The sequence below is a fragment of the Lacerta agilis genome, chromosome Z, assembly GCF_009819535.1.
Source record: "Lacerta agilis isolate rLacAgi1 chromosome Z, rLacAgi1.pri, whole genome shotgun sequence".
Classification (NCBI taxonomy): Eukaryota; Metazoa; Chordata; class Lepidosauria; order Squamata; family Lacertidae; genus Lacerta; species Lacerta agilis.
This window is the reverse complement of record NC_046331.1, coordinates 22279736-22297434: the sequence shown is the minus strand read 5'-3', so window position 1 is coordinate 22297434 and position 17699 is coordinate 22279736. Positions and strand designations below refer to the sequence as shown.

Sequence of the window (17699 nt, the reverse complement as noted above, 5' to 3'; positions counted from 1 at the left end):
CATGTAAAAAGTTCCAGGTTCAATGCCTGCCATGTCCAGGTCAGGCTGCCTGTCTGAAAGCAATGGAAGTTACTGCCAGTTGCTCTAGATGCTACTGAGCTAGATGGATCAGTGGACTTCCTGTTTGGGGAAGGGTCATAGCTCAGTGGCAGAGCACAAGCTCTGCATTTCACAAGGTCAGTCTCTGACATCATGCCCCATGCCTGAAATCCTGGAGAGCTTCTGCCAGTGTGTACAGATCAAGGACTGGAATTGTTTTTGGCTCCACAGACCAGCTCCTTCTCAGAATCAGCCTCGCAGGCCAAATGTGACAAGTAGGTGGTGTGACTGTCCACCTGTCAATCACATGATGCCATCATGACATCACATGACTCACAAATGGGTGGCGCCACCCATCTGCCAAAATTCCCTCTGAGGCTTTGCAAAGTGCCCTCTGAAGCAAGCATCCTCTTCCTTCCCTTGGAGGGCGCTTATTTCAAGCAGGCTTTTGCTCTGCTCATTTAAGTGAGTGGACAGCAGCAGTGGCACTGCCTCCCACTTGCTTAATGATGAAGCACACCTGAGCTCAGAGCACAGCAGGATCCCTACTCCACCCAATATCGGCAGATGATATTCCTGCATTGCAGGGGGTGGACTAGATGATGTTCAGGGTCCCTTCCAACTCTACAGTTCTATGATTTTGTGAGAGCAATCCTGCCAAGATTGGGGAGAATCAGAGATCTTCCTGCAGGGAGCTTTCTAGCACTCCCAAACTCAGCCAATAGGAGGGCAAAATACTGCTTAGCACTGGACATGAGTGCACAGAGCTCTCCTGCACACCTGAGCCCAGTGTTAAGAAAGATCATTGTCCTTTTGTCTTGGCTGATGTGCAGGGAGAGCCACCCTGAATAACGCTGATGCCCCATTTTGTGCAGCTGGTTGTTGGGTGCTTAGGGAGTTGCACAAAGTGGGCTTTGGGCAAGCCCCACACTTTCAGTCAAGGCCTGCCCTTACCGCCATGACATCTGTTGTATGGTGGGTGGGCATGGCTTGCCCAAAATGTCTTTGCAGCCAAATGGGGAAACCTGGGAGGTCAAGAATGGCACATAGGTCAGAGGTTCCCCACACCTGGTGGAAATGATACTGAGCTAGAGGGCAGGTGGTCTAATTCAGTAACGGTAAAGCTAAGGGACCCCTGGACTCCAGTCAAAGGCGAATATGGGGTGTGGCGCTCATCTTGCTTTTCAAGCCAAGGGAGTCGGCGTTTGTCCACAGACTGCTTTCTGGGTCATGTGGCCAGCAGGACTAAATCGCTACTGATGCATGGAGGACCGTGACGAGTGCCAGAGCACATGGAGATGCCGTTTACCTTCCTGCCTCAGCTTTATCATGGGATTGTTGCAGGAGGGACTGCTGTGATTTGCAATGCTAATTTGTTTCCATTAGATTAAAAATGAGCTATGTGTTTTGAAATATGAAAAATTATGGCCTCTGAGTCGCCTTCCCATGTGAACTGAATTCCCTTTTCATGTAGCTCCCTTCATTACTCTCTCCCCATCCTCAGGGTTGTAGCCACAGGGGAAGGGCCCTGCTCTTGGGATATACCGGGTATGTATCTTGGAATATATTCAGCCTGCTTAGTTGTTGAGATCAGAAGGCTTGAGATTGCAGAAAAGATTCGTCTTTATGGCAATCAGGAGAAACATTCCCCTAGGAACTGCTTCTCTCCCACCTCTAATTTGACCAAAATACAAATTTGTGGAGGAAAATAAAAAAGAGTGAGTTGAAAGCCTGCAGGCAGGATTCTACCCAATTGCTCACCAAGAAATAATATAATGGAGAATGGAGAAAGGGTAAAGTTTTCCACTGCTAGATTCAGCTAAGAAATTTGGGGATTTGTTGAATCCACTGTTCTCTCGGCTCCTTCCTCTCAACAACTTCTTCTGCTCCTGCATCCTCTTAATTTTTTCTTACTTTGTCAAATTTAATAAAGTCCAAATAAAACCAGCAATTCTCTTCCTGCTCAGATTTCAATCTAAGATGGAGAAGGATTTAGAAACTTCTAAAGCTTTCCTCTCCTTTGAGGTGGGATTTAAAAGAAGCCTCTGATTTTGTTTTTTGAACCTGACACTGAAGAATTTCACTGGCACCTCAAATTTTGAAGCTGGGGCAGGGAAAGCTACTTGGGCAAAATACGAGGGCAGGAGAAGGTAGTCAGTCCACCATGGGTCCTCCAGGCACCACAGCCCCAATCTGGATTGAATGCCCTGTGGTTTATTTTTCAAAAAGGAAAAGCACAAACAAACAAACAAAGATGGTAGATAATTTAAGCAAACACTTTAAAGTGCAGCATCAGTGAAATGTGCCACTCAAAGTCTGAGCCTCAGTGTTTTTTAAAAGGGAATAGAATCAATATTCCTAAATCTCATTTCTTAAAACTATCTTCTTTATAGAATAAAAGGTCCCAATATGGGATGAGCTAAAAAATTCATTAAATAAGTAAGTATCAGCGCTATCAGTGGGAGAGGTGAAAAGCTGGGCCCCCTCCATTGGCAGGAGCAACTATTTAAAGACTGGCGCCTGAACTTTGGTTTTGATTTTCCTCTTCCCTCCCTGTCCCCTTTTCCTTCTGTGTTGTGGGATTTTTAGGTTGTAAGCCTGCGGGAAGCCTTGTCATGATTGATTGCATATAAGCCACCTGGGAAGCCTTTTTTTTTTTTTTTTTGCTGAAGAGAGGTGTACAAGTGCTCTAAATAAAACAAACAAACAAAATGTTTAAAAAGTCATATGGTTAGAACCATTAACTAAGTTAACCCCCTCCCCCACTTCTTATTACCGGTACTTGTGTGGTGGCATGAACATTGTGGACATGGAACAGAAGGAAAATAATTTCTATCTGGCTGTGCCTTCTTGCGTATGTTGACATTCTATTCAAACTGCAGACCAGAAAATGCAAATAACAACAAAGCGCCACCCCATTTCCAGCACCATGTGAAAATGCCCTTGCTTGCAAGTCCTACTGATTTTTGTAAACTGAATTCATCTATGCCACATCTAATCGTTTGCATTTACTGATAACCAAGGTAATGAATTTTCAAAACCTCCCCCCCCCCCCGCCGCCGCCACACTTCTAGCCTTGCCCAAACAGGTATAAGTTGTTGCTATAAAAATATTCACTTGGTATGTTTTGACATCTTATGCTGACAACAAGTATTATTGACTTTCTGTTGTCTGACCTCTGAATTTCCTGTGTGAATGTAAAGCAGTTGGGGGGGGGGCATTCCTTTTCCTGCAATTTCCCATAACCAGCAAGAAGAAACAAATCATAATAAACTCTACCTGCCGCACAAACAAAAATTCTCCTTGGTCTTTTTCAAGTATGTTTAAGTATTCTAAAAATTAAATTTGTGACAATGAAACCTTTTCTGACCACAGATCTTGAATCTTTTTGGGGTGGGGTGGGGCACTTGAGACAAACATTCTACATGTAGTAGGTAAAATGAGTAGGATTGAAGGTTATAATCAATTGAATGTACCTCTGGAGGAATCCTGCTTTTAGAGTGTAAAGGGTTTGTATGTTTTGAACCATGACCAATCCCTGTTATCTTACCCCCGCTGCAGATGTTCAACTGACCTCACAAACCAATGGTGGTTTGCCAAGCCATAAAAATCTTTTCTTTCCAAGCCAACTGCTCACTCTGAACAATTTTTTGCCTTTTCCAGCTTAATCTGGTGTCTAACCACGAGCTGATCTGTCACCATGCCTCCGGCCACTGACCCTTGATTCATGTTTGCTTGATTTGGTACCCAACCTCTGGGACATCCACGACCATGCCTTCTGCCTTGGGACCCATCTGACCAGCACCTGCCTATCTGTGTCAAACTCAGATTTTACAGATGCCTGTTGAAAAGTTAAGCTGGGACTTACAGTGTTACTACCATCTCAGTGTCATAGGGACAAAGCATTCCATCTATCACCTCCTTTCGCCCAATGCCAGAACTCCTCAGATAACTGAGCACTTAGTAGAACTGTGTTTTAATTCTGAATTAGTTAATTAACATCGAAAGCTTCACTGTTTATGTGGCTCAGGATGTTAAGGCATCAGATCCTTTTGTATAAACAATGATTTGCCCCAGTTGCATAAACAAGTGATGCAGTGGAAGGGGGGGGGTCTGCTTGGTCTTAGCAACAACAAAAGGGGTGCAGAATTCCCCCACCACCTCAGCACAGGCTGATCTCACATTGTGGGTAGTGTTTGCTTAACCAGAGCAATACCAGCAGAACTGACTCTAGGTTTGAAGGAGTCCTGATCAAAGTGTCATGCAGTGTGGCCCCTCCTCTGCATCAGTGGACCTTGTCGAGCTTACTTGGTAGTGGAGAGCAACACTTTTCTGAGTAGTGCAAGATGGTTGCATCTAGTTCCCATTGCAGGCAATGCCACACTGGGGCACCATAGGGAATTAAAAATTGGAACTAAACTTTATATGAGCCAGAGCAGGCACCAGCAGTTTTTACTGGAACCCTGGCAACTGCTCAAGGATGCCAAGTGCTCATTTTAGCCCTTGATAGCAAAAGTGTATTTGGTTGGCAGAGAGGAGCTGCAGGGTATCAATGATCAGGGCGGGGGAGAGCTCTACACTCCCTACCCACCTGTCATTCCCCCCCCCTTCAAAATTGGACCATGCCACCTTTCACTTTCTCCATGATTGTGACAGGTCTATTTTGAACCTGCCCCAGATTAGCCCCATCCTTGAACTGATTTGGGACTAGATCCAGGTTGGACACAGTGGTTCTGGGATCAGCCCAGGTCAGTTGTGGCCAAACTGGGGCCTCAGATCAGGTTGGAGTGTATGCTCCTAACTGTAGTTTGGCTCTGATGGAGCAACCAAGTCAGGATGTCATCTTGGAAGGGGAACAGGAAGCACCAGTTGCTCATAGAGTCACAGGTGCTGAAGCATCTTCTGCTCCACATCAAATTATCATTCTAGAGTCACTGAGGGACTTCTCAGAAAGCAGGAGGAGATCACATACACACAAACACACCATTCTGAAATGCAGAAGATAGACAAGACTTGGAAAAGCTGATTCAGGCTAATTGCTGACCATCACACATCTAACATGAATGCAAAACGCAGAACCAAGCTTTCAACACACCCTGACACTTATATTCTCTCTTAAGAATAGCCCCCTCTATATCTCACATATTTGTGTGATATCATTGATTTAAAGAACTTGAGGGCTTTACACAGGGAGATCATGGATCTAAGTGTTTTAAAGATGTTGAACAACATAGGGTCCAGGACATAAATAGATAGATAGATAGATAGAGATAGATAAGCAAGCAAGCAAGCAAGTTCCATGGGTCCCCTGCATACAAAAATAACAAAATGGGGGGGGGGGGAAATCTCCAGGCGCTTCAAATGATTTCCCCCCCCCCCCCAGGCCCAGCATGTTTTGAAACAAGTCCTTCTTTGCGGGCATATTCTAAGCAGCTATTCTCACCAAATGAATGGGATACTGTCAATTTCACTGCAAGCACCTGAAATCTCTCTCTCTCTCTCTCTCTCTCTCTCTCTCTCTCACACACACACACACACACACACACCCTGCCTTTTGTGTATTTGCAGTTTTGCAGTTGCTTTCCTTCCCTGCATGCAGCTGTTGCATTTGCATTGACGACTGGAAAACAAGCATGTGATCCTCAGGGAGCCAGATTGTTCCCTGGGGGCCTCCAGTTGCTGAACCCTATCCTAGTGCTTTACACTATGCATTTCAGACTTATTAGGTATCAATAAAGAGCGGCCAGCAAAAAAAAAAAAAAGCCTGCAAAGGACAGTATGCACATTAGCCATCTTGCCCTAGGACTGTTTTGGGCAGTGCTGTTCCTCTGCTGTTTCATTCAGTGCTTTGCTGAAATCTGTCCCCCCGGTTTCTTGAAGGTTTTATTCCTCTGCAAAAGCAACTTCATTTTTTCTGTGTCTCAGGACACTTTAGAATTCTGCTCATTGTGTGGCTTTCAGCTCACCTTGTTTGTATGGGGTGGGCAAGGGCAGCCTATATATTTTTTCATTCCAGTAAACATTTATCCAACACCCCAAAGCCTCCTAAGCTGCCTGAACTCCCTGATCTGGAAAAGGCCCATGGGAGGAGTCGCCTCATTAGGTCTTCCTCTGGGCTTTGATCGAAGCATAAGTACCTAGGGAGCCTGCAATGTGCAAACCACTGGTGAGATGATTTGTAGAATGGAAGGAAGGACACTCACAATTACCCCCAGCCCCCTCAAATGTAAGTTAGGTACATTAAAACCCTTGCATATAGCCTGAGAAATATCACTGAAATGTTATCTCCTTTTATCATTCTTGAGTGCAAATTGTTTTGCATTAATAGGTAGATGAACGGTCACACATCCCACCCCACCCCACCCCCCAAAAAAGCAACAGGAAAAAAATTCAGCACAGGATTTAGTTTCAGGATCTAACATCATAATGTTGTTGCTGAAAAGCAAATTAGAAAAAAGAGCAGATGCCAATTCATGTGTACCCGATTCAGTTGTAAGAATAGCTGCATTATTACATTACGGAACAATGTTGCCTCAGCTGTGAAACTATGAATGGGTTCGTTCCATTTTTGTTTCCTAGCTGATTTAATTCCTAAGACAACTGCTTTGCCATATTGTAAAAACCTGTGTTTGGCTTACATCTTTTAAACAGATAATTGATCGTAGTTTATAGATTAGTACCAACAAATCAGTTTTAAAAATAAAATAAAAAGCTACCTAGCTATGTAAGTCTTGGCAAGACATAGATTCTGTTTTGCCATGGCATTTTCCTCTGCTTTCCCCCTCCCATCTGATAATCCAAACCATCATGCAGTGGTAAATTCTGAAGTGCAGACATGCTTTGTGGCAGGTTTCATCCACATGCCCCCAACAGCCACACTCCTGGGCAGCAAAGAAAAAACATTCCTTGCAGACATAGCCCAAAATGAGCCCATTCCATACCATCATCACCATCCATTCATTACGGTCAACAGAAATCAGTACACAGATTTCCTAATATATAGGACAATTACCAAAAAGAAGTTTGACACAGTGATAGCAGCTCAGTTATATAATAAACAACAAATAACCTCAAGGAAGCCTCTGGGAGTTAGGGCAGGGCATTTGATGCAGCTGGATTTCAGATCCTGAATTGAACTGGGCCCATTTGGATCAGCCTGGAATTCAGCAGCACATCACTTCAGGTCAGAATAGGTCCACCCAGAGGCATCCATGCTATCAAAAGTTGGTGAGGTCTGTTGCTGAGAAGGTGCTCACCTGAGGATCTTTGCACCTGGGCAGGCTCAAATAGTTATGCACATTGCTTAGAGATATTTATTATATTGATACCTTTAGGTGGGTGGACTTGTTAACAGCTTAGAGATGGGTGGGGTGCTGCAGGGTTCTGTCCTGGGCCCGTTGTTATTCAACGTTTTTACAAACAACTTGGATGAAAGAACTGAGGAGATTCTGATTCAATTTGCAGATGACACCAAACTGGGAGGGGTAGTCAATGCCACAGGAGACAAGATCAGGATTCAAGGTGACCTTAACACATTGGAGAATTGGGCCCAAACTAACAAAATGAATTTCAACAGGGAAAAATGTTAGGTTCTACACTTAGGCAGGAAGAACCAGTTGCACAAATATAAGGTGGGGGGGGGCACCTGGCTTGCCAGTAGTATATATGAAAAGGATCTACAAGATTAACCTGAGTCAACAGTGTGATGCAGCAGCAAAAAAGGCTAATGCTATTCTATGTTGCATCAACAGAAGTATAGTGTCCAGCAGTAATAGTACCACTCTATTCTGCCTTGATCAGACCACTCCTATAATACTTTGCCTAGTTCTGGGTGCCACAATTTAAGAAGGATGTTGACAAGTTGGAAGGTGAGCAGAGGAAGGCACCCAGGTTTAGGACTGCCATACATCCAGAATTTCCTAGATATAGCTGGGATTCGGCTGTCGGAAACAGTGCTTGGGCAGCAAAAAAACAAAAAAAACACCTCGACAACTTTTGTGTCTGGATTTTCACTTTTTGAAATATGGCAACCGTACCCAAGTTGATTACAGGTCTGGAAACCAAGCCTTATGAGGAACAGTTGAGGTAGGAAGTCTCTATCTTTTCTGTACATAGATTGTTAAGCCACCAAGAAACACAAGCCAGGGACTCTGCCAACAGAGTCTGGCAGCTGACTTGGGCTCAGTTTCTTGTACACTATTGCCAAGTCATGTGTACAATGGCTTGGGATTGTGTGATGCACCCTACCCACTGTGACATCAAAGCAGCTCACACCCTAAAGGAATTACTGGCCCAATCTTCACCGAATCACAGTGCCACACTGATAGTGGCCATATAGGGTACTGCAGCTTCTCAGCTTGGCCATGACAGGAAGCCTGAGGCAGGTACCTTCAACCTTTTCAGACCCAGGGCCCACTTTTAACCCAAGCATTTATTTGTGGACTCATTTCTTATTCCTTTGCCATATATTTACATAGTGGTAGTGTTCCTGTTGTGACCCACCTTGTATCAGGTCACAACCCATGAATGGGTCTCAGCCCACCAGACAAATGCCCTAAGGAATGCCCTACCTGGCTATACATATAACTGATGTCCCAGGATTGGTTCCTCAGTTGGAACAGGTTGCCTTCCTGATCTGAAATCTGACTACTAACTTGACCATGACTGTGGTGGAATCTAGACGCATACAAAAAACGCTGTGAAAAAACTTTTTTAAAAAACACGTTTTGCCTCTGACCCAGCCTACCACTGATATGTTGCTCTCAGAACCTTGTCTAGATGGGAATGTGACCCACAGGCTGAAAAGGTTTCCCATCCCAGTGCAACAAATGAAGTCTAGGATATGGTGCTGCATGCACTTTATGGCTTCAGTGGTGTCCAAACTATTTTCAAAGAGGGCCAGATTTGATGAAGTGAAGGGCCGTGGGGGCCAACCAAAGTTGTTGACCTTTTTTTAGGATTGAAGTTGTTGAGGATTTTTAACCAACTGCTAAGGTTTTTATTTTATTTTATCCCAGGAGGTAATAAACTGCTACAGGGGCCAGATTAAACCGACCAGTGGGCCAGATTATGTCCCCAAAATGGACTTTGGACATGCCTGGCCTCAAGGGATGGCGGACCTGGAGATCCACTTTGGCTACGCTTTTCTCCTACCTGGCAAAGACTGAAACAAAGACTGCCCAAGTCTGAATGTGGGGGGGGGGAGAGTTCATTCCTATCAGTGGTGCAGCTAGGAAATCTAATTGCCTTATCCTTTAGATGGCCATGTGTAATTGCTTTAGTCATGAAGCACACAATTCATATTTCTCTCATTTCCTGCCCACTTTCCTGGTTGTATCATGCTTTACAATTGTTTTTACACCCCTGATACATTAGAGCATAAAGAGCAGTTCATCAACACTGTTTTTTTTCTCTGAGCACGTGCAGTTTCACATTATAAATTCACTTAACATATAGCACCATCATGACTATAAACATAAATTGGGATTTGCTTCTGCTGCCCTGTTGGTAAATGCACTGATGCTCAAAAAAGCACTATTTTGTTGTAGAAAAGGGTAAGGTGTTTTAAAAGGATAATAATAATAATAATAATAATAATAATAATAATAATAATAATGCATATATGGCCATACATGCAGGCTGCCTACCCCCTGATTATTTATTTTAATTTTATTTATTGCATTTATATGCCACCTTTTCTCACAAGTTGCTCAAAGTGGCATACAGGGTTCTCTCCCACCTCATGCCATCCCCACAACAACCCTGTGGAGGTAGGTTAGCCTGAGAGGCAGTGACTGGCATAAGGTCACCCAGTGAACTGAGTAGCTGAGTGGAGATTTGAATCTGGGTCTCCCAGGTCCTAGTCTGACACTGACCGCTAAACCACACTGAATCTATAAAGTGTACATTCTAAGGTATGGGTGCTTTGAAATAAGAAGAAAGGATTCTGTGGCAGCTAGTGAGAGCTGCAGTGGGCCTCAGCATGTCTACGCTGGGTCAGGTGCTGAGGCCAAGCCCATTTGCTTCTGCCCCTATCATCTACAGTACTGCCCTCTGGGTGGTTGTTTGTGGGGGACACACTGGCCAGTGGAGCCCTTGAGATCACCACTGATTCCTATCAGCATCCAGGAATTCAAACCTGGACCAGAATCTATTTGCATCATGTTGAGTGTGTGATTTCCAACAACTAGCTTTTTGAAGAAGATGCACCAACATCCCAACTGCAAATGAAAAGGACACTGGCTGCTGAATATTTGAGCATGATTTTTATTTCAGCTTCTCTGAAACTGAGGGACACTTTGCTGATCATATCACCACAAATGCCTTCTCCCTGAATATGGTGCACACACCCCTCCCCCGGCTCCCTTTCTCTGTAGCAAAAAATGATTTACATGTTTGTTTACTCCGAGCTACATTCATCTGAGTCATTCAACACCCTCTCCTTCTAGCACATTACAATGAATTCTGAAGCAGCGTATCTGCGAGAGAATATTGTGGCACTTGGAATATTTTAGACTGATTCTGAATTTCTTGGCTGTGTCTCCCTGCTGGTTTTTCGGCTGGCTCTCTATTTGATATCTTCAATGATATTTTGGATAGCTGACAGTTCAACATTCTGCTTGTCAATCAGAATTCATTGATACCAGAGTGTTGAACTGCTGCTACCTTCATGTAGGGTTGGGGATTAGGGATGGGGAGAAATTCAGCTCAGTTGCACTCAAAAGTGAGACCACCTAAGTCTCACTTTCTGAAGCAATACACAAACATAAACACTGCCAACGTCTGAAATGTGCACTTCTCCAAATGTTGCAATGTACATCTTCAGCCATGTAATAATGTCCATGCTAAAGTAAAGTGTGCATATGGAATGCATGCAGTAGAAAGAATGATGCATACTATGAGGAGTTGCTTTGCACATTTTTAAAGGCAAAATGTACATATTAAGAGACATTTATACTAAAATGAATTTTCACGTCAACTTTTTTAATATATAAAAAGGATTCTCAAACAGATATATGGGAAACCGAACTGAAGATTGGCAAAATGAGAAACCAATACAGATTTGCTCATTCCTGTCTCAAACTGAACCAGCAGGCTAGAGACAGTAGCCCTATAAGACCAGCTCATCCGAGTGTGGTATTGGGGCTTTAATTTTCAAGATGGAGTTGGGGCTCATCAAAGGAGCAGCCTTGTGGATAGTGTTGGAAGGGTTGCAGCAAGAGAGGGATTGAAGAATATAAAAACTGTGAGGGTATGTGTGACTTTAAGAAGGACTGGGAATATTTACCTCTGCAAGTGAAAGAAGGGGAAGTGATTAGGAGAGCAGACCCAGGTGAGAGCCTGGGAGGGACTTCACAAGTGAGATGTGTGGTTAGCTGTTGTATTCTATCATTTTACTTGTGTGCCAGGCATTGTTTTCTCTCCCATTCAGTTTTAAGCTGTTGAATTAGATTGGCTTGTTTGTATTGTTTTATATAACATTGTGTGGATTTAGGATTGTATCCAATGTTAGCCCTACTCCAGAGTAGACCCATTGAAATTAATGAACCCAAGTTAGTTATATTCATTACTTTCAATGGGTCTACTGTGGAGTACAGCCCCCTTTCTCTGCATTTTTGATATTGTGATTATTTTTAATTGTTCTTGATATGTTTTTAATTTTTCTATTTACTTTTGTTCATTTGGTTTGTTGTGAGCCATTTGTGGCACATATTTATTTGTTTGTTTGTTTGTTTGTTTGTTTGTTTGTTTGTTTGTTTAGTGGGGGGCTCCAAATGCCTGCTGGTTGCAAGGTCATTCTTCTGAAGAATGCTAGATTAGGTCCCCCACTCCAGCCTATCCAGAAAGGTACTGTACTAATTAATGCTTTTAAACAAGAGGATATACTGGTACTCAAGAACACAGAATAGCTATGTTTAACTGTTCCAAGAGCTCAAATATGCACTCTATTTTTGCTTAAGCACATGGAATTCTATTTTTTAAAAATTGATAGACTTGCCAATTTATCCATACCTTAAAGTAAAAAAAAAAAGCACATAACGAAAATTCTTGCAAAATCATATTCAGCCTTACTCTGGGAAATATTAGGTTGAGGGAAAGAGTCCTCTTTCTCATTTCATTTCCATTTTTGTTCTTTTTCAGGATATGTGAAACAAGCCATTCATGAAGAATAAGTGTGCGCACGTTGTTATTTTTAGTAAATGTTGCTTCAGAATAACTGGTATCGCCTGATGGATCAAATGCAATATTTTAAATTATGCTGCAAGGGAAATGGAGATACAGAATTGGTGGCAAATTTATTGACAGCTTCTAAAAGAGAACAAGCAAAGCCTTGGGAATCTTCAAATGCTACGTTGGTAGAAGAACAGTTTTTAAAAGTCATGGAAAAATCACTAAATCATGACAACTGACTTTGAAAGAATTGAGAAATTCATTTTTTTAAAAACCCTTTCAAGAAATAGGTAGTGACTAAATCCTGGCGTGCTCTGGTCCATGGGGTCACGAAGAGTCGGACACGACTAAACGACTAAACAAACAACATGTTAATTACTTGGATAAAGGTGAAACTTGTAATCTTTGTCTTCTCTTACATAGTTTAATAAGTTTGGAAATTTAATTTAAAACCAACTAAGTGGACAGCAGTGGTGTTGGTTACTGTTACTGTTGTTGTTATTGTAATTAATTCAATTTATATCCCACCCTTCCTCCCCAAGGCCAAAAAATGGAAGCATTCCCAATGCCTTCAATATTAAGCCTATAATGATTTTTAATATGTGTGGCAAATATATATTTAAAGTGACGACCCACAATTTTGGATTAGTCTTAGTAGCTATCCAAGAACTCTGCTCAGATTTTCCCAAGAGGGTGAAGACTAGGGTCTCCTCCCTGATCTTATGCTAAAACCACTCCATATCACTTCGAAAGCCATGGAAAAAGTTGGATGACTTTCAAAGCTCATAACAACAACAGGGATGAACCCCTTACCCTCTTGTCCAGCTTGGAGGGTTTCATGGTGCCTCCAAAACTAATCAAATGCAGGAGCAAAAATACCCCTCCCAGCTCCAAGCTGATGGGAGGAGGACCATCTGTTTCAGGTAGAGGGCAAAGGGAAGCTCAACTTGGAAAACAAATTTATAATCCCCTGAGATAGAAACAAAGTGAGTGTTTAGGGAAAACACCAAGATTCTGCAGTCCAGATTTTCTATATCTTCTGCACATCAAATCAACAGCAGTAGCAGGGTGCATTATAACAATTTGGTGTCTTACTTTTTCACAGCTCAAAACCAAGCCAACACCTGGGCTCTTTCATTATGGGGAATGTGTGTGCAACACAATATCTTAAATTATGTGGGCTACATTTCCCTGATAACTTACTCATCCATTTATTGTTGGCATAGTGAGAGGAACAACAATAACTAAGAATAATTGCAAATCAAAATATGAGAAGAGAGGGGACATGAAGAGCCCATGTTTGTGTCAACAGAACCATGTACTTGCTCTCATATATAGATGCAGTTAGTGCTCATTAGGTGAGCTGAAAGGAAAATAATGATGTTTCCTTTACCTACTACTTAAGCACTCCAAATTAAAAGAACAGGATGTGAATATTCAGAGAGAGAACAAATGAGCACGTGTCTCTTTTCTTCCCTGTGCTTTTTTATTCAGTATAATAAAGCTAGATTTCCAAGCCCTTGTAGATCTGCATATATAGAAAAATAGTACAAGTTTTGGATTCTTTTATTTCAGGCTTTGGGGAAAGAAATCAACAGCATAGTGGCTTCTGCTGCAGCTTGATATCAGCAGTAAGCATGTTTTGCATTTATACAGCACTTCTCTTAAAACCTTCTTCCAAGAAAATGAGTTTGGAATCCGTGCTGTTCATCCTAGTTTATTGTCAACTGCACAGGAATACATAATGTCCCTGAATTTCTGCCACTTTACAAAAAAATATTATAAGAAAACCAGCTGAACCTTACCAATAGTGTACTGTTCAGTTTTTTTTACACCAGATAATGTCAGCCCATTTCAGGTGTTTTTTGTTTAAAGCCCCATGTAGTTTTTCCAGCAAAATCTGGTCCAAAGAAGGATATAAGTGCCTTTCATCTGACATGACACACATGTCTTTGCTGGGAACATTTGAATTGGCTTGGGGTAGAGAACCCCTTTCCTAAACTACCTGTACATGTGTCAGTTTCATGCTACTCCATATCAATTTCATACTACACTTGAAATCACTTGGGATAGAAAAATATCCTACGAAACTGGCAGTGGTGCCCCGCTTGACGAAAATAACTCGTTCTGCGAATATTTTCGTCTAGCGGTTTTTTCGTCTAGCGAAGCACCAATGCAAACCGCAGTTTTCGCTAGATGGAAAAAAAAAATTTTTCGTCTTGCGAGGCAGCCCCATAGACAAATTTGTCTTGCGGGGCAGCCTTCTGCTAGACAAATGCCTTCGTCTAGCGAGTTTTTCGTCTAGCGAGGCATTCGTCTAGGCATTTTTAGTTTTCTTGAAAGAGGATTAAGAAAGCCAGCATCAAAGTACACCAACAAAAATTTTGCAGGGGGAGAAATAGCAAAGCACCTGAAAAACAAAAGAATTGCCAGAGGTCATTTGGAAGTCTTGATCTTTGCTGGAAAGAGAAAACAGATATTGTGGCCTTGACGGATCTACATAAAATGAACCCCTACACTTTCCCCCTAAACTTTCCACTCCATTACCACTACTTGGACAGTGCACTAAACATGCCCGGTTTAAATTTCACCTGATGCAATGTTTACTTTGGCTCCTGCTGCTCCAGGAAGGTTCTCAGACAAAACTAGATTTGATGGCAACAGTAGAAATAGGCAGAACAGCAAATAAAGTTCAGACCAATGCCCCCTTGGATTCAGCCTGGGACACAAAAAGAAGTCCATGTAGTTTCTAGGTGGCCCAAGAGAGCACCAATTATGATAAGAGCACTGGCAGCAAGAGCCTACGTGTTTGAATCATCTGTGTCAATAACACTAGCAAAGAGTTCAAATGCTTGGAAACTTTTGAAGCATCAGAGGGCAGCAGTTAAATCCCATGTATCATGAAATCAAATAGAGGTGAACAGTCATTGTAATCTTAAAGAAGTAGTGTGTGCATTTTAAAATGTCAGGGGAGCTCACAAATGGCTGAACAGCTGGCAACTGAGGGTAGAGAAGAAGAGAACTGCATCTGATGTGCAACCTTTAGAGCACAGAATACCTCCCAATGACATCATGTCTACCTTTTGGATTCCAGTGTGTGTGTATGTGTGTTTCTCACACACGCAGAGGGAGACAAAACACGAAAAATGCACCTCTCCCTTCATTCTTCACTTGTATAAATATAGGTGTGCATTTATACTGGCATTTAACCTGTGCCAGGGATAAAATCCACACCACATTAAACAAAAATTGAGCACACAGTTAAGCCTACTATAAATTAAACACTGTCACTTAGATTTAAGACCTCGCCATTCCCTGCCCCTTCTCTGGTAATAAAATTCAAAGAAGTTGGCACCTTTGCAAGTTTGTGCAGCCTCCTGAGCTGTCCTGAATGGAGGCCAGTTTGGCAATGCAATGTGTGGCCACTTTGGTTTTTCAAACTGCTGCAGCAGTGAGAGTGCCCTGGTGAAGAAGTCAAATCCACTTCCCTGCTGACTTCCCTGCTTCAAGATATTTTCTGGCTACATGCATATCAAAGGGAGAGGGGGAGAGACCTGCAGCCTCCCCTTCATCCTGCTTCCTTTGCTGTGACAGGTGTTGGATTTACAGTTCTCTGAGGGCAAAACAGTGTCTGAGAGGGAGACTTGCACTCGGTATCCTGGGAGAAGGAAGGGGTGGGGGAAGCCCAGAAAGCAATCATACCAGGTCTTTAAAAAGGGAGGTGGGGAGAGAGGCTGGTTTTGAAGCCCAGGTCTTTGCAAGGCTATGAGCAAATCATAAAACCAAGCCAATCTCTTCCCTTTTACCCTAGATGGCCTTTCAGGGATCTTCAGCAGAAAATAGGGCTACTTCTCAAGGGCCTTTGCAAGCACTACAAAAGCAAATCGAGGGCTGCTGCTGGACCAGTTGGCAAGGCTCTGCACCCAGTCTTCTGTCTGTGAGGGGTGCATCCTTATGGCACCTGTTCCTCCAAAACACATGTTCTATCTCATCCACACATTACAGTTTTAGGATGCACACTTACAAAATAAATGATGTAAGTGTGCACCAAAACAAAGTCACATGTGAAGCAGCACACATCTTTTCTCTTTCATCAGGTTGATTCTCTCTCCCTCCCCCCTCTCTTTTGGAGACCACAACAGCCTTTATTTCAAGGTGCAACCCCACAAAGCAAAGTGGTGCCTTTGTACCACAGTCCAGGTCAAACATATAGCTGCTCCATAAGGGCAGGTGTTGGCTGCAATCCCATCCCCACTTACCTGGGAGTAATTCAAAGGGACTCACTTCTGAGAAGACATGCATAGGATCACGCTGTTAAAGGAGTTGTAAATCCTCTGCACACTTGCTTGGGAGTCAGTCCGGTTGAATTAAGATGGATTTGCTTTGGAGTAAGAAAACAAAACAGAAACGTGCTTCCTACAAGGTTTGCCTGCCCCTTCCCTCCTGCCTTCTTTTTTGTTGTGCACCATATTCAGAGGTGCGATTTCGAGGGGGGGAGCACAGAGAAATGTGATATCAGGTTGGTGCGGAGGGGGGTACTTTCCCCCAGGTTCCACTGCTTATTCTTGGGGTACAGCTGCAATCCATCTGCACCTGTCTGCACCATTGCTCTTTAAAGAGCATTGGACTGTGGCTGACTTTGCTCCCAGACCTTACAAGATTCAGGAGATCCACGAGGATAGACACATGATCTAAGAGAGACGATGGGGGGCTCCTCCCTCCCTACCTCCCTCCCTATATTGTACCCCTAACTAAGCGTGAACCATCCCTACAGGGCCCCACCATGACCCCAACATTTAGCTCTCCTTTCCAGCGCATGGAGCACATGGCAGACAAAGCAGATCCCCATCAAGGGGTTCAAAGCCCACCGCTTCCGTCCACACCCGACCCCTCTCCTCCTCCTCCCCCCCCCTTCGCACCCCTCGAGCTCCAGCAGACTCACCTAAGCGAGAAACAATTGGGGCTCTACATGATCCGGACTGTGATCCTCAGGCTCCCTCGTGGGTGAGGCACGCTCCTCTTTGGCAGGGATGCAACAACAGGAATAATAATCCAGCCCCCGTGGCCGTTGAGGTGAGTAGGGGAGACGGAGGAGCGCGGGGTGGGGGAAGAAGAGTCCCGCGGCTCCTTCTTCCACCGGACTCTTTTACTTGGCCCCACCAAACTTGCCCATCGGGCAACCAACCTTTAGACGTCACGGCATCTTCATTTTCCAACCCAGGTCCCAAGCCAAGCGGGCACAAGGTGGGGGGGGGGGAGAGAGAGAGAGAGAGAAATGGGGGGGGGGCAGACGCAGCCTTCGCTTCTTTGCGCTCTGGATTGGCTACAATCCCAAACCTCCTCCACAGCCGCCGCCACCTCCGCTGCTGCTCCTGGATTCCGGGTTTGATGGGGAGCAGACAGCAGCAAAGGGTTGCTGGTGAGACTCCCGTCCCCTCCCGCCCGAAGACGAGCGATCCGTGTCACCACCTTAGCAGAGGTGGGGGAGA

General features: G+C 43.7%; 1 protein-coding gene across 1 annotated transcript in view; it reads right to left on the bottom strand.

Annotated features, from left to right (window-relative positions):
- TRPC5 (transient receptor potential cation channel subfamily C member 5) overlaps window positions 1-17467 on the bottom strand; it is a 164656-nt gene extending 147189 nt beyond the window's left edge. Inside the window, exon 1 of the mRNA XM_033137473.1 lies at window positions 17153-17467. The gene's annotated coding sequence lies outside the window, so the exon portion shown is untranslated. The remainder of the gene's footprint in view (window positions 1-17152) is intronic.
- Between the last annotated feature and the right edge of the window lie 232 nt (window positions 17468-17699).